The following is a 16414-nucleotide window of genomic DNA, read 5'->3' as shown; positions in this document are numbered from 1 at the left end:
GAGAAAATAAAGTTTATAGCGCATAGTCAAGAGTATCTAGAGATTTGGTGTGGACAATTAATGTAATGAAGCAGATTTTCATAAAGTGATGAGCACGTTTTCTCTGCAAATTGTACTTGGGTGAGCTTGAGATTGGTGCCAAGATCCTGAGGCACTGAATGTCACACCTGAAGTTTCTGTACATAGAAATAACAGTGATATTGTTCCACTCCATTTCAGAAGGGCACATCAACCCTGAGATAAATTTATTTGTGACTCTCACTAGTACCAAGTTTTGTTAAGTTGGTTAGTCACCATGTAAACTTCCACCTGTCTGTAACCCCCGACTGCGTAATTTAATGCTGTTCATTTGGAGTCACAGGAAATTCCTAGATCAGGTGCTCTTGTACTTTGTAAGCAACTGTCTTTCGAAGCAATAAAAAGAATCAGTCTCATCATGACTACTGCAGAGTAACACCCAGGCCCTGGTGCCTCTTCCCAATGCACCCACCAGACCTAAACCCCTGTATTTCATGTCCCTTAAAAGCACTTACTCTTGGCATCACCAAATCAGAAAAGGATTAAAAAGTGTACAACATGTAATTCTTGTTTGTTTTAAGTAGAGATTTTTATTTAGAGGAAGTAACAGATAGTTCAGAATTGTCAGGACAATCAGACTAGGGAGAAACTAATTCTGGGAAAAAGGTTTCATAAAAATGTGAAGCAACTTACACATGGAGATCGCTTTGTAGAGCTTGCAGTCTGCTTTACTTCAGCTCCACTGAGCTAACTCCGGGTATGACATTTTACTGTTTTTGACAGAGAAATGAGTGCTGATGGAATTGTAAATATGTGGGAAGATACAGAAGTTGTAGCAATTAATTTGACACAGGAGGCTTTAAAGGTGGAAGTGTGTTTAGACAGGAAGCCATGCTGCAGAGGGAAGGTGCTCCATGGATTGTTGTTTTGATGGTGCTCTTCTCATTTCACTAAAACACAGAAATGGAAACGAGGATGTAGGACTTAGTGTCAGCATCTTAAGGCTGAGTTATGAGCAGCTACCTTATTAAAAATGTCTGTTTAGATTTAAAAAGTTGCTTTAATATTGTTTAATGTATTTCATGCTGCACACTGTGTGTCACCATCTTTTGTTGTTGTTCTGATTTCACTCATGGAAGGTCTGAAGTTAAAACTGAGTACAGCCACAAAGATTAGTTACTTTTTTGTCGCCTTCTAAGAATTATGCTTAACGGGGTCTCTTTCCAAGTGCGTTTGAACAACTAAATGATGATATGTATAAAATTCTTAGGAGTAACTGAATTCTTCTTGTGGGATACTAATGAAAAATTATGTGTAAATGTGATTTGTCATTGGACATGACAGTTGGAAAAATTGGGTCATTTGTTAAGATAGATCTAGTTACCAGCCCAGACTTATTTTTTAGAGGGTATAGAAGATTATTGTGTATCAAAAGAAAAACATGAAAAAGAGGCAGTGATGGCAGGGGTGACTGTTATAGAAGTTATCATCTTCTGACTTCGAAGGTTGATTTTATTTTTATCATATTGTGCAGTCTCCTCTATCTGGCCTGTAACATCAGTAGAGAAGTTTCTCTCTTCTTCCTCATTGATCATCCCTGATACATGGTTGAACACCTTATTCGTGTAAATCCTTCTGAAGTGTTCCACATTGGCCTCACCCCATTGTTAGAAAGCTGGCGTGGTGCCTTTGAGTTGGGATCTAAAACTTACCAAGAATGTACTCCCCTTGGATTCTTTAATGTGCATTGTGAGGGGCCATTTTTATAGTACCTAATGAGCTGTCCCACAAATGCACTGAACGTTGTCATCAATCACTTCAAGGTGCTCCTTATTCACTTTTCGTTTTCCTCCAAGAGGCAGTTAAGTGAGAATATTTGAGTCCAACATGAAAAGTGCTCCCTATGTAAGCAGCTTTTTCAAAGCTATGAGAAAGATGCTTATGATTTCTCTGAGATACCAGTGAACGGGTCCTGCTTATACAAAGTGTCATTGCTTCATGCTCACCTTCCCCTTACTGAGGAATTATTATCTTTGAAATTATCAGACAGGCACTCTAGCACTGAGCATGGAATTTCATCTCTTGTGTCCCCCAGATGATGCATCTATGCTATAACTAGTCAAGATGGTAAAAATAATTTCATAGATGTCACAGGCTCTGGGAGGTCATAGCTACCATTATTTCTTGCAGCTGTGTAAAACATATGAGCAGTTAAATATCACCAGGAAGCAAGACATGAAACTGTTGTAGACTGTGTATTGTTACTGGAACAATCCCATTTCCTCCCAAATTCAAACACAATACAGCTTAATATTTCCAATAACGTGAACTGACAATTAGAAATTTCAGTTCTAGTTCTGCCACCAAGTTCTTGGTCTTATGGCTAAAAGATTTAATTTATTCAGCTTTAGTTTCTTTCTCTAAGAGGAGGATAATATTTATGATGTAGGGGATTAAAGGACTGTTCACTCCTGCAAGTGTAAGTAGTTGCAGCCACAACAGTAAAGGTACTTACAGGCAACAGCTGCTGTTTGCATAGTTTCCTCAGCCTCTAGATTACAGTAGTCAAAAAAGTGCTGCTCAATAATCACATTAAGGGGAAATTTCTAAATTTTTACTATTCCTTGTTTGTTTTAAATCTTAAAATCTTAAATCCAAACTAGGTAGTGAATTACTGCCTAAGAGGCAGAGGTGTGAACAAAATTGGGCAATACAATTAGTGGACTACAATGGAAAGCATCCTTTCCAAAGGGGGCTTATAAAAATAAGGAGAACGACTTTTTACTCAGGCAGATAGTGACAGGACAAGGGGGAATGGTTTTAAACTACAAGAGGTTAGAGTTAGAGTAGGAGATAGCAGGAAATTCCTCACTCAGGCTGGTGAGGCCCTGTCCCAGGCTGCCCAGAGAAGCTTTGGATGTCCCATCCCTGGCAGTACTTGAGGCCAAGCTGGTCAGGGCTTTAGGCAGCCTGGTGTGGTGGGAGGTGTTCCTGCGCATGGCAGGGGGTTGGAAGTGCATGCTTTTTAAGGTCCCTTCCTACAAAAAACATTCTGTGATTCTATGATTCTTTCTATGGAAGAATCATTGTTTTAACTGAAGGTCTGCATAGTAGTGATCTGTCTCTGCCACTGAATGAAGAAGTGATTGTCCTACATGTCACTACATAAATAGATTTTTAAAATCTAAGTCATTCAATTTATCTAATGCAGATTACTAGTAATTGAAGTTCAGCTCTGTATGGCTTCATGTTAAGTAAAGATCTATTGTTTTAAATGGTCAGTTTTAAAAGATTGATGGAGTTAACTGGATTTCAGATATTTTGGTGAAGATTGCATTTTGTTTGATAGGCATCAGCTCATTTATATTTTATTAAGCAATTAAAACAGTTGCCATTTTTATTTCATCTTCTGGAGCACTGTATTTCCCAGCATTGTCCACCCAATTTTGTTGTCAGTGAAGATAATTTTGCAATGTTGTCCTGATCTAGAACTACCGGTGATATGCGTATTTAGAAGTAGCTGAGTGACTGCTGAGTTTTGTTTTTTTTTTTACTTAATCTTGTGATTTTTTTTTAATTATTTTTTTTAAACATTGCCATTTTGCATGATTCCAAGAACTGTGAAATTCTCTGGGCTAGAAGGGGATTTGCTAAACATCCAAGCATTGCATACAGGGGCTGTGTCTGAGATGCATATTACAGTCGGGCTTCCTGATTCAAGGATATGCTCCTGTGTGTTCCTTGGGAGAGCTTTAAGTGCTAGTTTTGTCTAACAAACTCCTCCGGTTTAAGATAACAGCTTGTTAGGGTTTTTGTTTTTTGTTTTGTTATTTAGTTTGTTTGTTTTCCTCTCCTTGTGTACTAGGCATCAAGCTGAAGGAGGAGGTGTACAGCTTCCTAGGGCCATCGGAGAGACAGTGACCAACCTTACCTGTCAATGAGGAGACACTAGGTTGGTTCTCATGCTTGACTTCTAATTAATATATCTTTTGCAGCTGAATGAAGTTAAGGTGTCTTATGAACAGTTTTCATGCAGTATAGATAGGACACACTATCACAGAGGGAGTTACAGGATATGATAGTGGCAGCTATATCACAGTCATACCAACAGCTGATCTATGCCTTATAGGCAAGTCACCGTGCAGGCGTGGTTGTTGGCTATTTCCCCAATTACAAGTGAGTTGTTAGTTGTCATGTTATAGGAGCAGTTTCTGTTTCACTACTTTATCAACACTGCAAATTGCTAAGGCAAATTATTTGGATAGGTGATACCATGTTCTCATTTAAGCATGGATTAAATTTGTTGGATTTAAATTGGTGAAGGCACAAAATTTCTTCTAATAGTAAAAATAATCTACAAATATTTCCTTGCTTCAGATCACTGCAAAGGAGTATTTTTTTTCCCTGAAAAGTGATAACATTTGAATTGAAGGCAGTGAGATCAAATGTGAGAAGAATATATCAGCATTATAAATGCCATTTCTCTTTTTCTTTTTTAAGTGTTAGATACGTAAATTGATTAGCTAACAAAAATGAGTGAAGTGGTAGTGTGTGGTTTTGGATGCCAACCTACATATTGTGATACACAGCTTGACCCCAGGAAAAAAAAAAAAAAAAGAGAGAGGCTTTAGCTCCTTAGGCAAACCTAATATTGATGCTAATTAATCCACTGGACCTTGGATCAGGCCCACTTTCCTCGGGGAGGTATTTGTCCTCATTCTTCACTGGTGCAGTTTGTGTTCAAACTACTGTATCTTTCTGTCACAATGAACAAAGTTACCTTTAAAAAGTCATCTATGAATATCATCATGGAGACTGACTTTTATCTTAACCCTGTAGGTCAACAGTATTATAAAAAAAATAAAATAAAAGAGCATTCAGATTCAGGTCTCTTTGGCCTTTTCAGACTGCATGAATCTGATTAATTTTTTTTTTAAGCTGAAAATCATTTTACAAGAGGAAAAAAAAAAAAAGCTATTGCAGGGTAGATCTAAGGGCTAAAATAGTGGAATTTCCACAGTTGTGATTGTGGAAAATGGCAATATCACCTTTTAATTACCATGGCCAAAAGAAGATAAATTTATGTACATTGCATTATCTACATGTGCTTTTCCCACAATATTATTAACGCTGTTGTGATTTGTTAACAAAATATTGCAGGGAAAGGAACCTGCTAGGCTGTAGTCTGAGGGTTAGCATGTTGCCTGCTGCTGTTGGTTCTTACAGCTCAGACAACACTGCAGTAAATGATCAGCTATAACACACATACCTATCTTTTTTCCTGCCTTCACTGTTGCATGTTGAATTGTGGGGTAGCTCAAAGCCATTTCCTGCTCATTTGTATTCCACCAGATTATACAATTAGCTGGCTGGGTCTCCCTTGTTAGCCAGATAGATTATTTCAATTTGGATTCTATCATTTTACTGAAAACGGATGAAAATGCAGCTTGAGAAGATTAGCAGATGAAATAAATAAAGAGAAGTAAGGGTATGTAGCTTACCCATCAGTCACCTCAGACTAGCCTTGCAGCCTGTTCCAAGAATGCTGTCCCAGCACGAGGAAACTCTCCATCAGTTTTAGTTACATCTTGTCAAAGGCACGATAAATCCTTGGGCAATCCATTTCCACTTAGTGTTTCACAGTCACAAAGAAAGCCTAGCATACCAAAGGGAACCGTGCACTGTTAGCTGTTGATACCATCTCTCTAAATACTGAAGCATTTACTGCACAACAGTGTAATTACCTAGCCAGGTATATTTGACAATATAATCAAATGTTTTCTTAGGGCTCTTGTGAAAGATTTTATTCTGTTAGCTAATTTACTGTGCACATTCATACCATGATTATCATAGAAGTAGCTAGTACACACCTCACACGTTACATTAGTTTTCAGTAAAGATTGTGGAAGGCTCATTTCTTTTTTAATCAGAAACCTAAAAGACAAACATCTAAAACAATTCGTATAAATAATTTTGTGTCCTATGAGTATTTGTTTCCCTTTTGTTCACCTTCGATTTCTGTACAGCTCATTAAATCCAAAATAGAGGGGATTAATGAAATCATATTTATTAAGAACTTGAAAGTAAGAAACTATTAAAAGCATTGTTTAGTAAGTAGGAAGAAGCAGAAACTTCAGAACTTGGTACTTCTGTTTGTTGTTGTTTCCTAACTTGAGCATAAGGGAGAAAGCACAGAGTAGGGAACGAAGCACAACAGGATCCATTTCTCACTGTAAATTTACTCGTACAGCTCTGGGTGATGCATGAGAGTGTCTCCAGTGAAAGCTACTGAGCTCATCATCTTTGCTGACCTTAATGCTGTGGCTTCTAGGTCCAAACTTCCCTTTGATCTCTCCTGCGGGCAGCCAGCTTGCAACACGTACTGCTTATAATCAAAGAGAGGAGGGTAAGAAAAAGGAAAGACAAGTCACAGAACCAAGGTAAAAAGAAGACGTGTCTGGATTGTCTTCTCAGTACCCCCTGTGTGTTGGGGACCTGAGGCTCCCAGGTGCAGCTGCCCTGTGGCACGTACCCAGCCTGCAGGCAGCTGGGGCTCAGCAGCGATGTGGCCCAGAATGTCACAAGATGCCCAAAATGTCACAGGAGGCAGGGGCCATCTAGGGATAAAAGACATTAAAAATCCATACATGTCTGGATTTGCCCTTTGGCTGGTTTTCTTAGTCCATTTGTGGAAAGGTACGTACTAAGATCAGGCTCTGAAAACCTTTGTACCCCCATTAATACCTCTAGAGATCAGTCCTGAGATGGGATGTTAGGTAGTCATTGTATGCCTAAGAATATGATTGTATTTATCTATGTATTTTAATAAAATCCCAAATATGCAATTCCATCTTCAGTTTGAACATCTGTTATTGAATTGGGTAAGGAATGTCATTGCATTATGTTGACTATATTGAGAAAGGGTAAGATTTTTAGCTAATGAAGTATTTTTACCTTCTTTCAAAGAATTTTATCAGAATTTGCAATAAAAATAGCTACATTTAAAATTCTTGTAGACATTTCTTTATCTTAAAATCAAACAAACATAGAACTTTGGGCTCCTCCACTCTCTTGGCCATTGCAATTCTTAGTGTAAGACTAAAATTATGTAGCCCCGTAATCTGATTTAAAGGAACAGTAATGAAGCCAGCAGTCTTTCACCTGCAGGCTGCTTATTCAAATTCAGTCTAGAGCAGGAAAGTCATAAAGTGATCACAAGGTGAAAAGCTTCTGGTTAGTTGCCTGGGGTTGCTTGGAGTCTCTGCTGGCTTCTGTAGGTGCCTTTGTACCTGTTTAGAACCCCCACCAGCCACACCCTCCTGTTCAGTTTTTTCATCTTCATATAGAGAAGCCAAAACTCATTAGTTTTGGTGGCTGATTCATCATCACGGTTTGAGATGCGCCTGTTGCAGAGAGGAATTGCAGAGACACTTTTACTCTCGTTGCATATGTCTTCACTGAATTTATGATGTTGCCAAACCAAATACTTTGCTAGGCCCTAAAACTGTATGTGAGCGTGTCCACACATATGCACACAGTTTTTTTCCCTTACAGATGCCATTTTCGTCACACTAGAAAGACTTGATACAGCTGCTGTGTTGTCATTTTCTGTCACATTGCTGCTTACTTTGATTGCATCTTTTTCAAGTCTGTCTTTCTAAACACAGAAAAAAAGGCGTTTCTAAATATATTGGTGTACAAATTATTTTTGAGTCAAATAACTATTTATATCCACTGCATAAAGATGCCATTGTATTTAAGGCAAAATAAGAGAAGTGATGAAGAAAGATATTATTACCCCCCAAAAGAGCTGGAAGAAAACAGCAGAGCAGAGACTGTCCAGATGAAAGTGTACCCTATCAACTCCTGCAGGGTATTGCCACTTTCATCTGTTCTTCTCCTGTTCTGTTCTTTCCTTAACTTTTTAATTTTTAAAAGATGTTGTCTTGCATAAAATAGAACAATGGCTTTTGGGAGTTAATCTCTGCTGTATTTTGCAGGCTGCAAACAGGAACATATTCATAGTTAGATTTCCATGGGGTGTTAATATGGGATATTTGTAAACATGGATGGATGGTAGCTGCAGTAGTAAAGAAGCAGACAAAGGAGACTGTAGGAGCCTGAGCATGTGAGAGAAGCTCCAAGAAGAGACCCAGAGCTAAGGCTTTGTTTGTGGGTTCTGTCAGGTAACTCCTTGTTAGATTTGGAGCTAAAAACAAAACAAAAAATAACAAGATTACTGCATGACATTTGCTTCCCCTCTCTGGTCAAAAATCAGAACTCTGTCCCATCAAAGAACTGAGTTTCTGGTAGCATTCAGTTGCTAAGTGGATTACTCAGAAATCTGAGTTCTGTCTGATAGGTTCTCAAAACATGTTGCTCTGACACCTACAACAGCTATTTAACTTACAAGGTTTCCAAGAGAAAGCCAGATGAAGCAGTAGTAAGGGAACAAGGGGGGTTTCTGTACACTATCCTTGATCAGCTTTATAACCCTGCTGTATCTAGAAACTAAAAACTTGGTCTTTTACACTATTTGTTCCAATGGAGAGATGGGATCAGCAGCTGCTACTGAATGGCTAAGAAATCATTGCCATTGAGAGTACATCGCTGTGCAGGAATTGCTGCTCTCTGATATTGCTTGGGAAATATCCAGGCCTGTACAACAGTGATGTGGGACTCCAGCAAAGTTATGTCCTGCCCTCTCAGACATCACTGTGATGCAGGTAAGTAGGGCCAAAGTCCTCCTGACGACACCTACCAAAGTGCTCCCAATGCTAGTGCAGTTTCAGATAAGTGGTTAAAATAAACTGTTATTCCACTTGTTTTGGCCATTCATATTCTCTGTTTATGAAACAACCATTATGAAGAAAACAACAAGTAAAGAATTTTTAGGTAAAAAACATAACATTCTTGGTTCATGGCTTTATGATATTAACAAAGCAAATATAGCAAAGGGCTTCATAAAATTAAAAATGCCTTCAAAGAGCAAGGGAAATCTAGTTGCTATTCTGCATAAACATTTTTGGAGTTTGACTCTTTTTTTGAATTTTATTTTGTTTATTCTTAATGAAAGGACCTGTTGATTGCATAAAGGAATAGCTTGAAAGTTGGTGTTAGTAAGATGGAAATGCAGTTAGAGAAGAAGCTGTTGGATTCCAACAATTTGGACTGTGGAACAGTAATTGAGTTATATTGATGCTGTGGTACGTGTAGTTCCTTTTTTAATTTTTTGTAGTAATTGTTATGATTCTGTATTATGTTATGCCTGGCACAGACTCCAAGAATAGGTAATTCCAGTTTCCTAGTTATAGCCTCATCAATTGAATGTGTTATGATTGCCATCTTTGGAACAAAGGGATTAATTTCATAGTACGATTGTTTTATATCCACTTCATCGTGTTAGAATATCTGAACACAGAAAGTGTAGAACAAATTAACAAACAAGAAAGGATGATCTTTGCAATTTACAGTCATGTAGTTAGAAAAAAAAAATGAGTAAGAGGAAAAATTCTGGAGCCTGTTGCAGCATTTTTTTACACACTCTTGCTTTTTCATATAAATCCATGAAGTAAAATTTGCTGAGGCTCCTGGGTGAGCCTGGATTTCTCCTTCCCAGTCTGAAATTTCAGGCTCTTCCCATTTTCAGGTTGTACCTGTATACTATATACTCACATGTTGAGTATATAGTATATATAATACATGCATGTACAAACACTGATAGGAAATGTGTATATGAATATAATATGTACCCACACGTATACATCCTTTTTACCCATGCTTGTTTCTCCATGATCCACCTTGATCCTGTCCTTACCTTAGGCATTCATTTGCTTGTTCCCTTAAACTGCTTAAAACATCCCCTAAACTTTGGATAATCCTATGACTCCCCTGCAATACAATCAGTCATTTCCATGAGACTTTTCCACCCCATTTTGATCAGTTCTTCAGGACTTTGAGTGGTTCTTTCTCTGGCTCATCATTCAGGGACCTGAGAGTTCTGATCTTTGGTTTCACCTTCATTATCTCCTTTTCTTTGGGTTTTTGTATGTAGGTGCAGTTTATTGCTTTTTCTGTCTCATCTTTGTTTTTGTGATGAATATCCCTTAACCAGATACACAGTCAAACCAAATGTCCTTACATTCTAAGTATTTGTTTTGTGGCAGCAAGTTAGCATCAAATCACACTTCATTTGTTCTTTTATAGCCAAAAAAAAGCCAACAGGAAATCATAAATCTGGGCATATCACTGTGTGGTGAACCTTGGCTAATATGACAAAAATGCATATGTGCACTTCGGATCTAAATCAGTTGTGTAGTGATAGAGACTCAGTGTTAATTGAACTACAGAAGTGGTTTTTTTTTATTTATTTTTGTTTATTTATATTTATTGTATTTTTGGCTGTGTTCCGCTATGACCTTTATGTGTACGTCTACTGGGGAAAGAGTAAAGTAGGGCACAATAATATAAAATGCTCAAACATTATACTGTGTACCTACATATGACTGTCAAGAGTGGAGTCAGGAACATGCGTAACAGTGAGAGCAGGGTTACAAATTACAGGGCTGTGAATTGTCTTCAGGACAGAGTACTCTTTCATGTGGTTTGTACAGCACAGAATATGGTGCCATTAAAAAACAGACACCAACAACTGTAACAGTAGCCTTATATTTTCTGCAGTCCTTGTGGCTGCCTTGTATTTGTAGGCAGCCACTAGGACCGAAATGTAAGCTCACAGAGTGAGCTGAAGAGGAAAGGAAATGAATTTGAATGTTACGTGAGTGGTGAGATGGAAGGAATGTTGCTAGTGGCCAAAGTGCAATAGGAAGCTTTTCAGTTCAAGGTCATAAATATGAATTTCCTAAGCTGGTAGTGACCAAAAGCCCTAACCATCTGAAAGCAGCGTAACGCAGTAATGACAGAGATTGGAAACTGGAATGTAGAAAAACATGAAAAGCTTTTGAAAGTGCCCTTGCAGGCTAATATTGTTACTCCAGTGAATAAGTCTCTTGAAGGCTGTGAGTCTGCAGCCATTTATCTGGTAGGCTTGCTATTCATCTCCTTTGAGTGTAGTGTAAATGCACTGTATTGGGGTCATGATGAGAGCAAACCTAAAACGTTTAAATATTAGAAATGAGTTAGCCAGCTATCCAGAAGGAAAGTACAGACTATTGCAAAAGCAAACACAAAGAAAGCAGGGAAACAAAAGATAACATTTGGAAAGAGGTTGCTGCACTGGGACTTGTGATCTTACAAACAAGTCTGTAAGGAGGAGGGACTGCTTGATGGTATATGACAGTTTTTCTCTTGCAAAATAAGGATAAAATATTGACTATTCTTTTAAAACACTTGCTCCTAAGATACTTTACAGACACAAAATGCAAGAATGTGTAGAAGCAAAATTGTATCTGGCTTTCTCAAAAGTTTCAAACGTTGACTTCATCGGTAAATGGGAAATTCTGAACAGAATGAGGAAATGTCATGCTACTTCTGTTTCTGAATGGCTTAAGGAAATACTGAGAGAATTGACTGAAGAAAAGACTGGAATGTAACATTTGGAGTATATTTTAGTATTGGGATGGATAAAATCATCCAGATTATCTTGCCTTAATGTCCTTTAAAAAAAAAAAAAAAGTAGGAAGAGCTTTCACACAGTACTGGCAAATAATAGAAATTAGTTTTTACTAGACCATCAAAACAGACTGCTTCTAATCTACCCCTCTAAGGAGGTTCTAAAATCTGAGCCCAAATCCATGTACCAGTTTGGCATTTATTTATTTAGCAGTTTATTTATTTAGCAGAAACTGGAACCTCGAATTGAAACAGATTTTGGAAGTATGAAATCCATATATAAAATAGGATATTGACTTTTCTTCCTGCTTTGTTTTTACTGGGTGCTGCTGCTTTCTTCCCTACCCTTTAAAATGTTTCTGACTTGGGTTCTGACTCTGCAATCTTTTGAATTTTTCAGAATTTATTTAGAAAGGAGCCTTCACAGTCAAAAAATAAACCGGTTTAATTACTATAGTTTGTCATTTAGAAAATGTAGAATTTTCTTTTCTTTCCTTTTTTTTTTTTTCAATGTATGTACCCACTCTTGCTAAATCTTAGTGAAACGGTTCTTCTTAGAGTTTTTAAAAAAACAAACCACTCATCTGGGATGTAGCCAAGCTAGAGATGTTCTGATGTTCCCTGACATGATCCTTTTGTGTGTTTTTCAGGCATGCACTGATCACAAGCCTCTTGGCTCCTGTGTGCATGGCTTCTCATCAGTAAATGGTCATCAGGTCAGAAAGGGAACCCCTCCATGGCACGGTCCTGTCGGTTATGGGTGATGAGAGTGCTAAGTACGGAATGTCCTTGAAAGCACATTGCCCACATCCCAGCAATAGTTCTCGTCTCTCCTGTTTTCCATCTCCTTCAGAGACAAAGACACACCTTATACAAAAATTATGAAAATTCACATTTACAGCCAGTGTTGAAAAGGAATATTCTTCAAAAGGATGGGAAAATTTCTCATATATGAAAGTTTAATTAGAAAGGATTGCTAAATATTAGCTGTAATCCAGTAGTATGTAGCTTGGTTAAAACCTATTTAAACAAGCAATGTATATCACCACTGGCTAGAAAAAGTATGAGATGTTCTTCTCCCAGCTGCATATTTCAGTATCTTTCAAAAAGTTCAGAACAATCTTGAGAATTTTGTTATGTGGATTCCTTATAGTATTCCTTAGGGTGTATCTTCTTTGGAGATGCACACAACCTGTATTTGCTATTCTGTTTTCTGGACGGCAGCTTTGCTAAGCTTTGAAAAGAGGATGTTAGCATTTTTAAAGCCTTTTTTCCCCTTTTTATTATATGAATCAGTGTTCTTGAAGGAGTCAAAGTTCAATCCTCCTGCTGCATTACAATGCCTTTCAGTCTAATATTAGAGAGCGAGTCCCATTTTACTTTGTAATACGAAGCTTCACTTCGGCATTAATTTCATTCGGAAAGCAGCTGCACTTATAATAGATTCCTTTTAAGCAAAATGGAAAATATACATTTATCAAATGACTTTCTTCCAGTAATGCTGCAGCAGTCTTTATTGCATCAAAGTTGTCAGCAATCAGCCTATCTTTCTGAATAAAGATGTGCCAAATCATAGAAGCTGACTTTATATTGAATAAGCAATAAGTGAATTCTATGGTAGGTGGACAGATGGACACTATCTCAGCTGTTACAATATGATGTCTTTTTTTATGCCCACTTCACATAGCTTTAGCAAATGAATATAGGGGAACATTTTCTAAACAGACATACAAAGTAATGTTTCCAAAATAATCACCATGTTTTTCAAAGTGCTTTGTCTAGAATGCTAATAACACCTGATTAGAAATGAAAGATTTTTAAGATCAGCTTTATCATCTTTAACTTCCCCTGCTGAGACTTTCTGTCTTTTTCTCTTCCAAAGTGGTTATTTAATGACTTACATTTTCTGCAGATCATATTCACACTCTGGTTCAGCACAGGTTCATTCTATTTGTAACTAAAGCAATGTTTAGATTGCATATTTATTTATTGTGGTTTGTTTTTACCTTTTGGGTAAATCATGGGTCCAATTTAAATATTAATTCAAGTTTAAATTGATACGTTTAACACAGAATTTTCTGTGGATTGGAATATCCATTCTTATAAACTGTTGACATGATACTCCTTGGTTACAGAGAGAGTAGTGTTTGTCTCTTTATCATCCTCTGCTGACCCTGGCTTTTGACATTAAATAAAGGATTTTCCCAGTTCATTCTATGGTTTCCAGAATTCTGAACATTATTTTAAAATTACTTCGGTTCTTATATTACAGGACATCTACATGACTCTTACTCTCACAGGAGCTGTGATACTGAAGTAGGTAGAAGAGATGGAAAGAATGGGAAGGTCTTTTCACTTAATCCCAATGTTCAGTTTTTAAGGTTTTCAACCCTGCCTATTCCACAAGCCCAGAGATCCAATCAATCAGATTTACACATTTATGTCGAAATAAGTTTGAAAGTGCTCAAGTAAAACAGTGTTTCATATTCTTATTATATTTTTGGAGTTACTTACAAAGACAGTATCATTTTGTTTTCTGACATAGATAGCAGGGAAAGAACACATAATAACCAACCACAGATAAGATAGGGAGTTAAGGAGGAGAAGTCCACTCTTCCATACTTTTCCTTCCTGCCTGCTTGCCGTGCTTGCCAACCAAATCTAAGTTGGAAAATAATAAGAATATTAAAAAATAAAAAACCAAAAGGCCTATAATTAACTGCATGCCTTCAGTCAGGAATTAATGAATCAAAGTCTTCATAATCACATCATAACCATCCAGTTTCAAATTTCTGTGATCTATGCATTTTGTTTCTGGAGTGTTCACAGTTCATATATAGGTAGTGAGGTAGTGGGTAGAGATGCCCCTACTAAGACAGCCACTAAAATGAATGGAATTATACTCCTTAGAAGTCTGGACACCTCTATGGGCCTAGGTCTCTTTCACCTCCTTAGAGCTGAGAATCCTGCTGTCTTGAGTTTGGTGTCTGCTTGGTAAGCCTTGCAACAAAACAGTCAAGAATTACAGTAGCAATTGGATGGAATCAGGGAAACCCCCCAAATTAGGGGCATGCTCCAGAAGAAAGCTGTCTTCTGTGTCGAATGCATACAGTAAGGTGTAGTAAATAGCATACCGTTAGACCCTTTTAAAAAGAAAAAAAAAAAAGGCAACAACAAAAACCACCTACTACATATATAAGTAGAAAATAAGGCAGGGTAGAATTCAGTTAAGCAGTAGTACTTCTCTGCTGTTGCAGGATAAGTTCCCAAAACTGTGTGAAGCTTCAGCTGTAGCTTCCTCTTTAGTGAGCACCAAATCCTAGATACTAAAAAGGAAGAAAAAAATCACCTCCCAAAAATCCCCAACCCCTTTGGTTGTAGTTATGGGAGAATGGCTGATCTAATTGATCTTACCTCCTCAGGGAAGCTTCTCTTTAATTAAGACATAGCCACTTGCCTGGTATAGTGATATCTAGTAATTCTCTTGAACAGGTCCATCAGCAGACTGGGGCAGTCTTCAGCCGATGTGCAGTGCTGAAGCACTACTATACTGAGCTGCAAAAGCTGATTTTTCAAAGGCTGTAGTGCAGGTTAGATTACAACTGACTGGAATAGCGATGCTGTAGTGGTGATTGGCTGGCAGCAAGTCAAATCCACATTGCATTACTAGAATGATAGGACAAACTGCTTGAGAGACAGTATGCCTATGTAATTCATTTAGGATTATTTATTTTTATTTTTTTTTAGGAAGCAAGCACTTTCTTGTTAACACATGAAATCAAAAATTTAACGATGGCATATGTGTAATACAAATGCTAAGAATATGTAAAACATAAAGCAAAGATACAATTATAACTATAGCTTATGAAGGTAAAATTTTCCTGCCATATCATTTGCATATTCATTCAACTGAGTGTTTTATATATATGAAAGGAACACTGCGTGTGCTTGGATATGAATAATTCTGTGAAGAAAAAGTATTACTTTACATGAAGACACATGGTATATTTTAGATAAACTATGGTAGAGCATGCACTTGAAGACTCATAGTAACTTTTTGCTTCCTTAGCTAAAGAACATTTATAAATAATCTTAGGCCAGTCCCATATTTAAAGTGGATTGAACTATTTGTATTTTCTTACTCTCTGTAACTAAATAGTTAACTATTTTCAGGAGTTCAGCAACATAACTCATTCTCTGAAGGCCAATCATTTTAAGATTTATAAACATAGAGCCATAACATGTATACGTCAAAGAAGAAACTCAGCTATAAACTAAGAAAGTTGTGCTCGGGTGTGGCATATTTGCTCATCATTAAAAAGATTCTTTTAATAGTAAATTGTCCAGACAGTTGAATGAAGTAAGGCAGTTCCCTGTAATGGCTGTCTTATACTTAATCCAAATAAGAAATAGATGAGTAAGGGGAACAATTTCAGAGAACCTGCATATTTATAACTTGTTCTTCACTCAGACAATTAACTCCACGATCATGATTAGGTCATTGCAAAGATTTTAGTGTTCATTTACAAAGGCTGTTAGTGGACCAGAACATAATTGTATGACGAGATATTTTCCTTTTTGGCTCTACTTGAGTGCTTACAGCAAAGCTTATCTGAGTAAGAAAAATACTTTCAGAGTCATTTCTTAGTTTGTTGCATAAAGCTTTGCCGCTAGAGAATGAGGTATTCGTTTGGTTTTAGTTCTGCAAAGCCTACTTTCTCTATTTCCATTGCCATAGGGGACAGAAATGACCATGGTTGAGTCTTCTGTATCAAGGGATATGGAAAGTCAGGACCCAGCTGAGGGTACTAAGTAATGCAATGTG

General features: G+C 37.3%; 1 protein-coding gene and 1 long non-coding RNA gene across 11 annotated transcripts in view; one reads left to right on the top strand and one right to left on the bottom strand.

Moving 5' to 3' along the window:
* The window catches only part of TENM2 (teneurin transmembrane protein 2), a 1136432-nt gene that overhangs the window by 235396 nt on the left and 884622 nt on the right, over positions 1 to 16414 (top strand). For all 9 annotated transcript variants that reach the window (XM_068697798.1, XM_068697795.1, XM_068697797.1 and 6 more), the window contains exon 3: positions 3884 to 3970. The gene's annotated coding sequence lies outside the window, so the exon portion shown is untranslated. The remainder of the gene's footprint in view (positions 1 to 3883; positions 3971 to 16414) is intronic.
* On the bottom strand, positions 35 to 15149 carry LOC137864052 (uncharacterized). Of its 2 annotated transcripts, none has more exons than XR_011101289.1 (5): positions 15004 to 15149; positions 6551 to 6635; positions 6330 to 6403; positions 5520 to 5674; positions 35 to 968 (listed from the first exon to the last, which is right to left on the bottom strand). It is a non-coding gene; the product is annotated as an uncharacterized lncRNA (long non-coding RNA). The 2 variants fall into 2 exon arrangements; XR_011101288.1 differs by having other exon boundaries at positions 36 to 968; positions 6330 to 6400.

This window comes from Anas acuta, chromosome 14, assembly GCF_963932015.1.
Source record: "Anas acuta chromosome 14, bAnaAcu1.1, whole genome shotgun sequence".
Taxonomy (NCBI): domain Eukaryota; kingdom Metazoa; phylum Chordata; class Aves; order Anseriformes; family Anatidae; genus Anas; species Anas acuta.
Note: the sequence above shows the minus strand (reverse complement) of the source record. Positions and strands in the feature narration are given on the sequence as shown.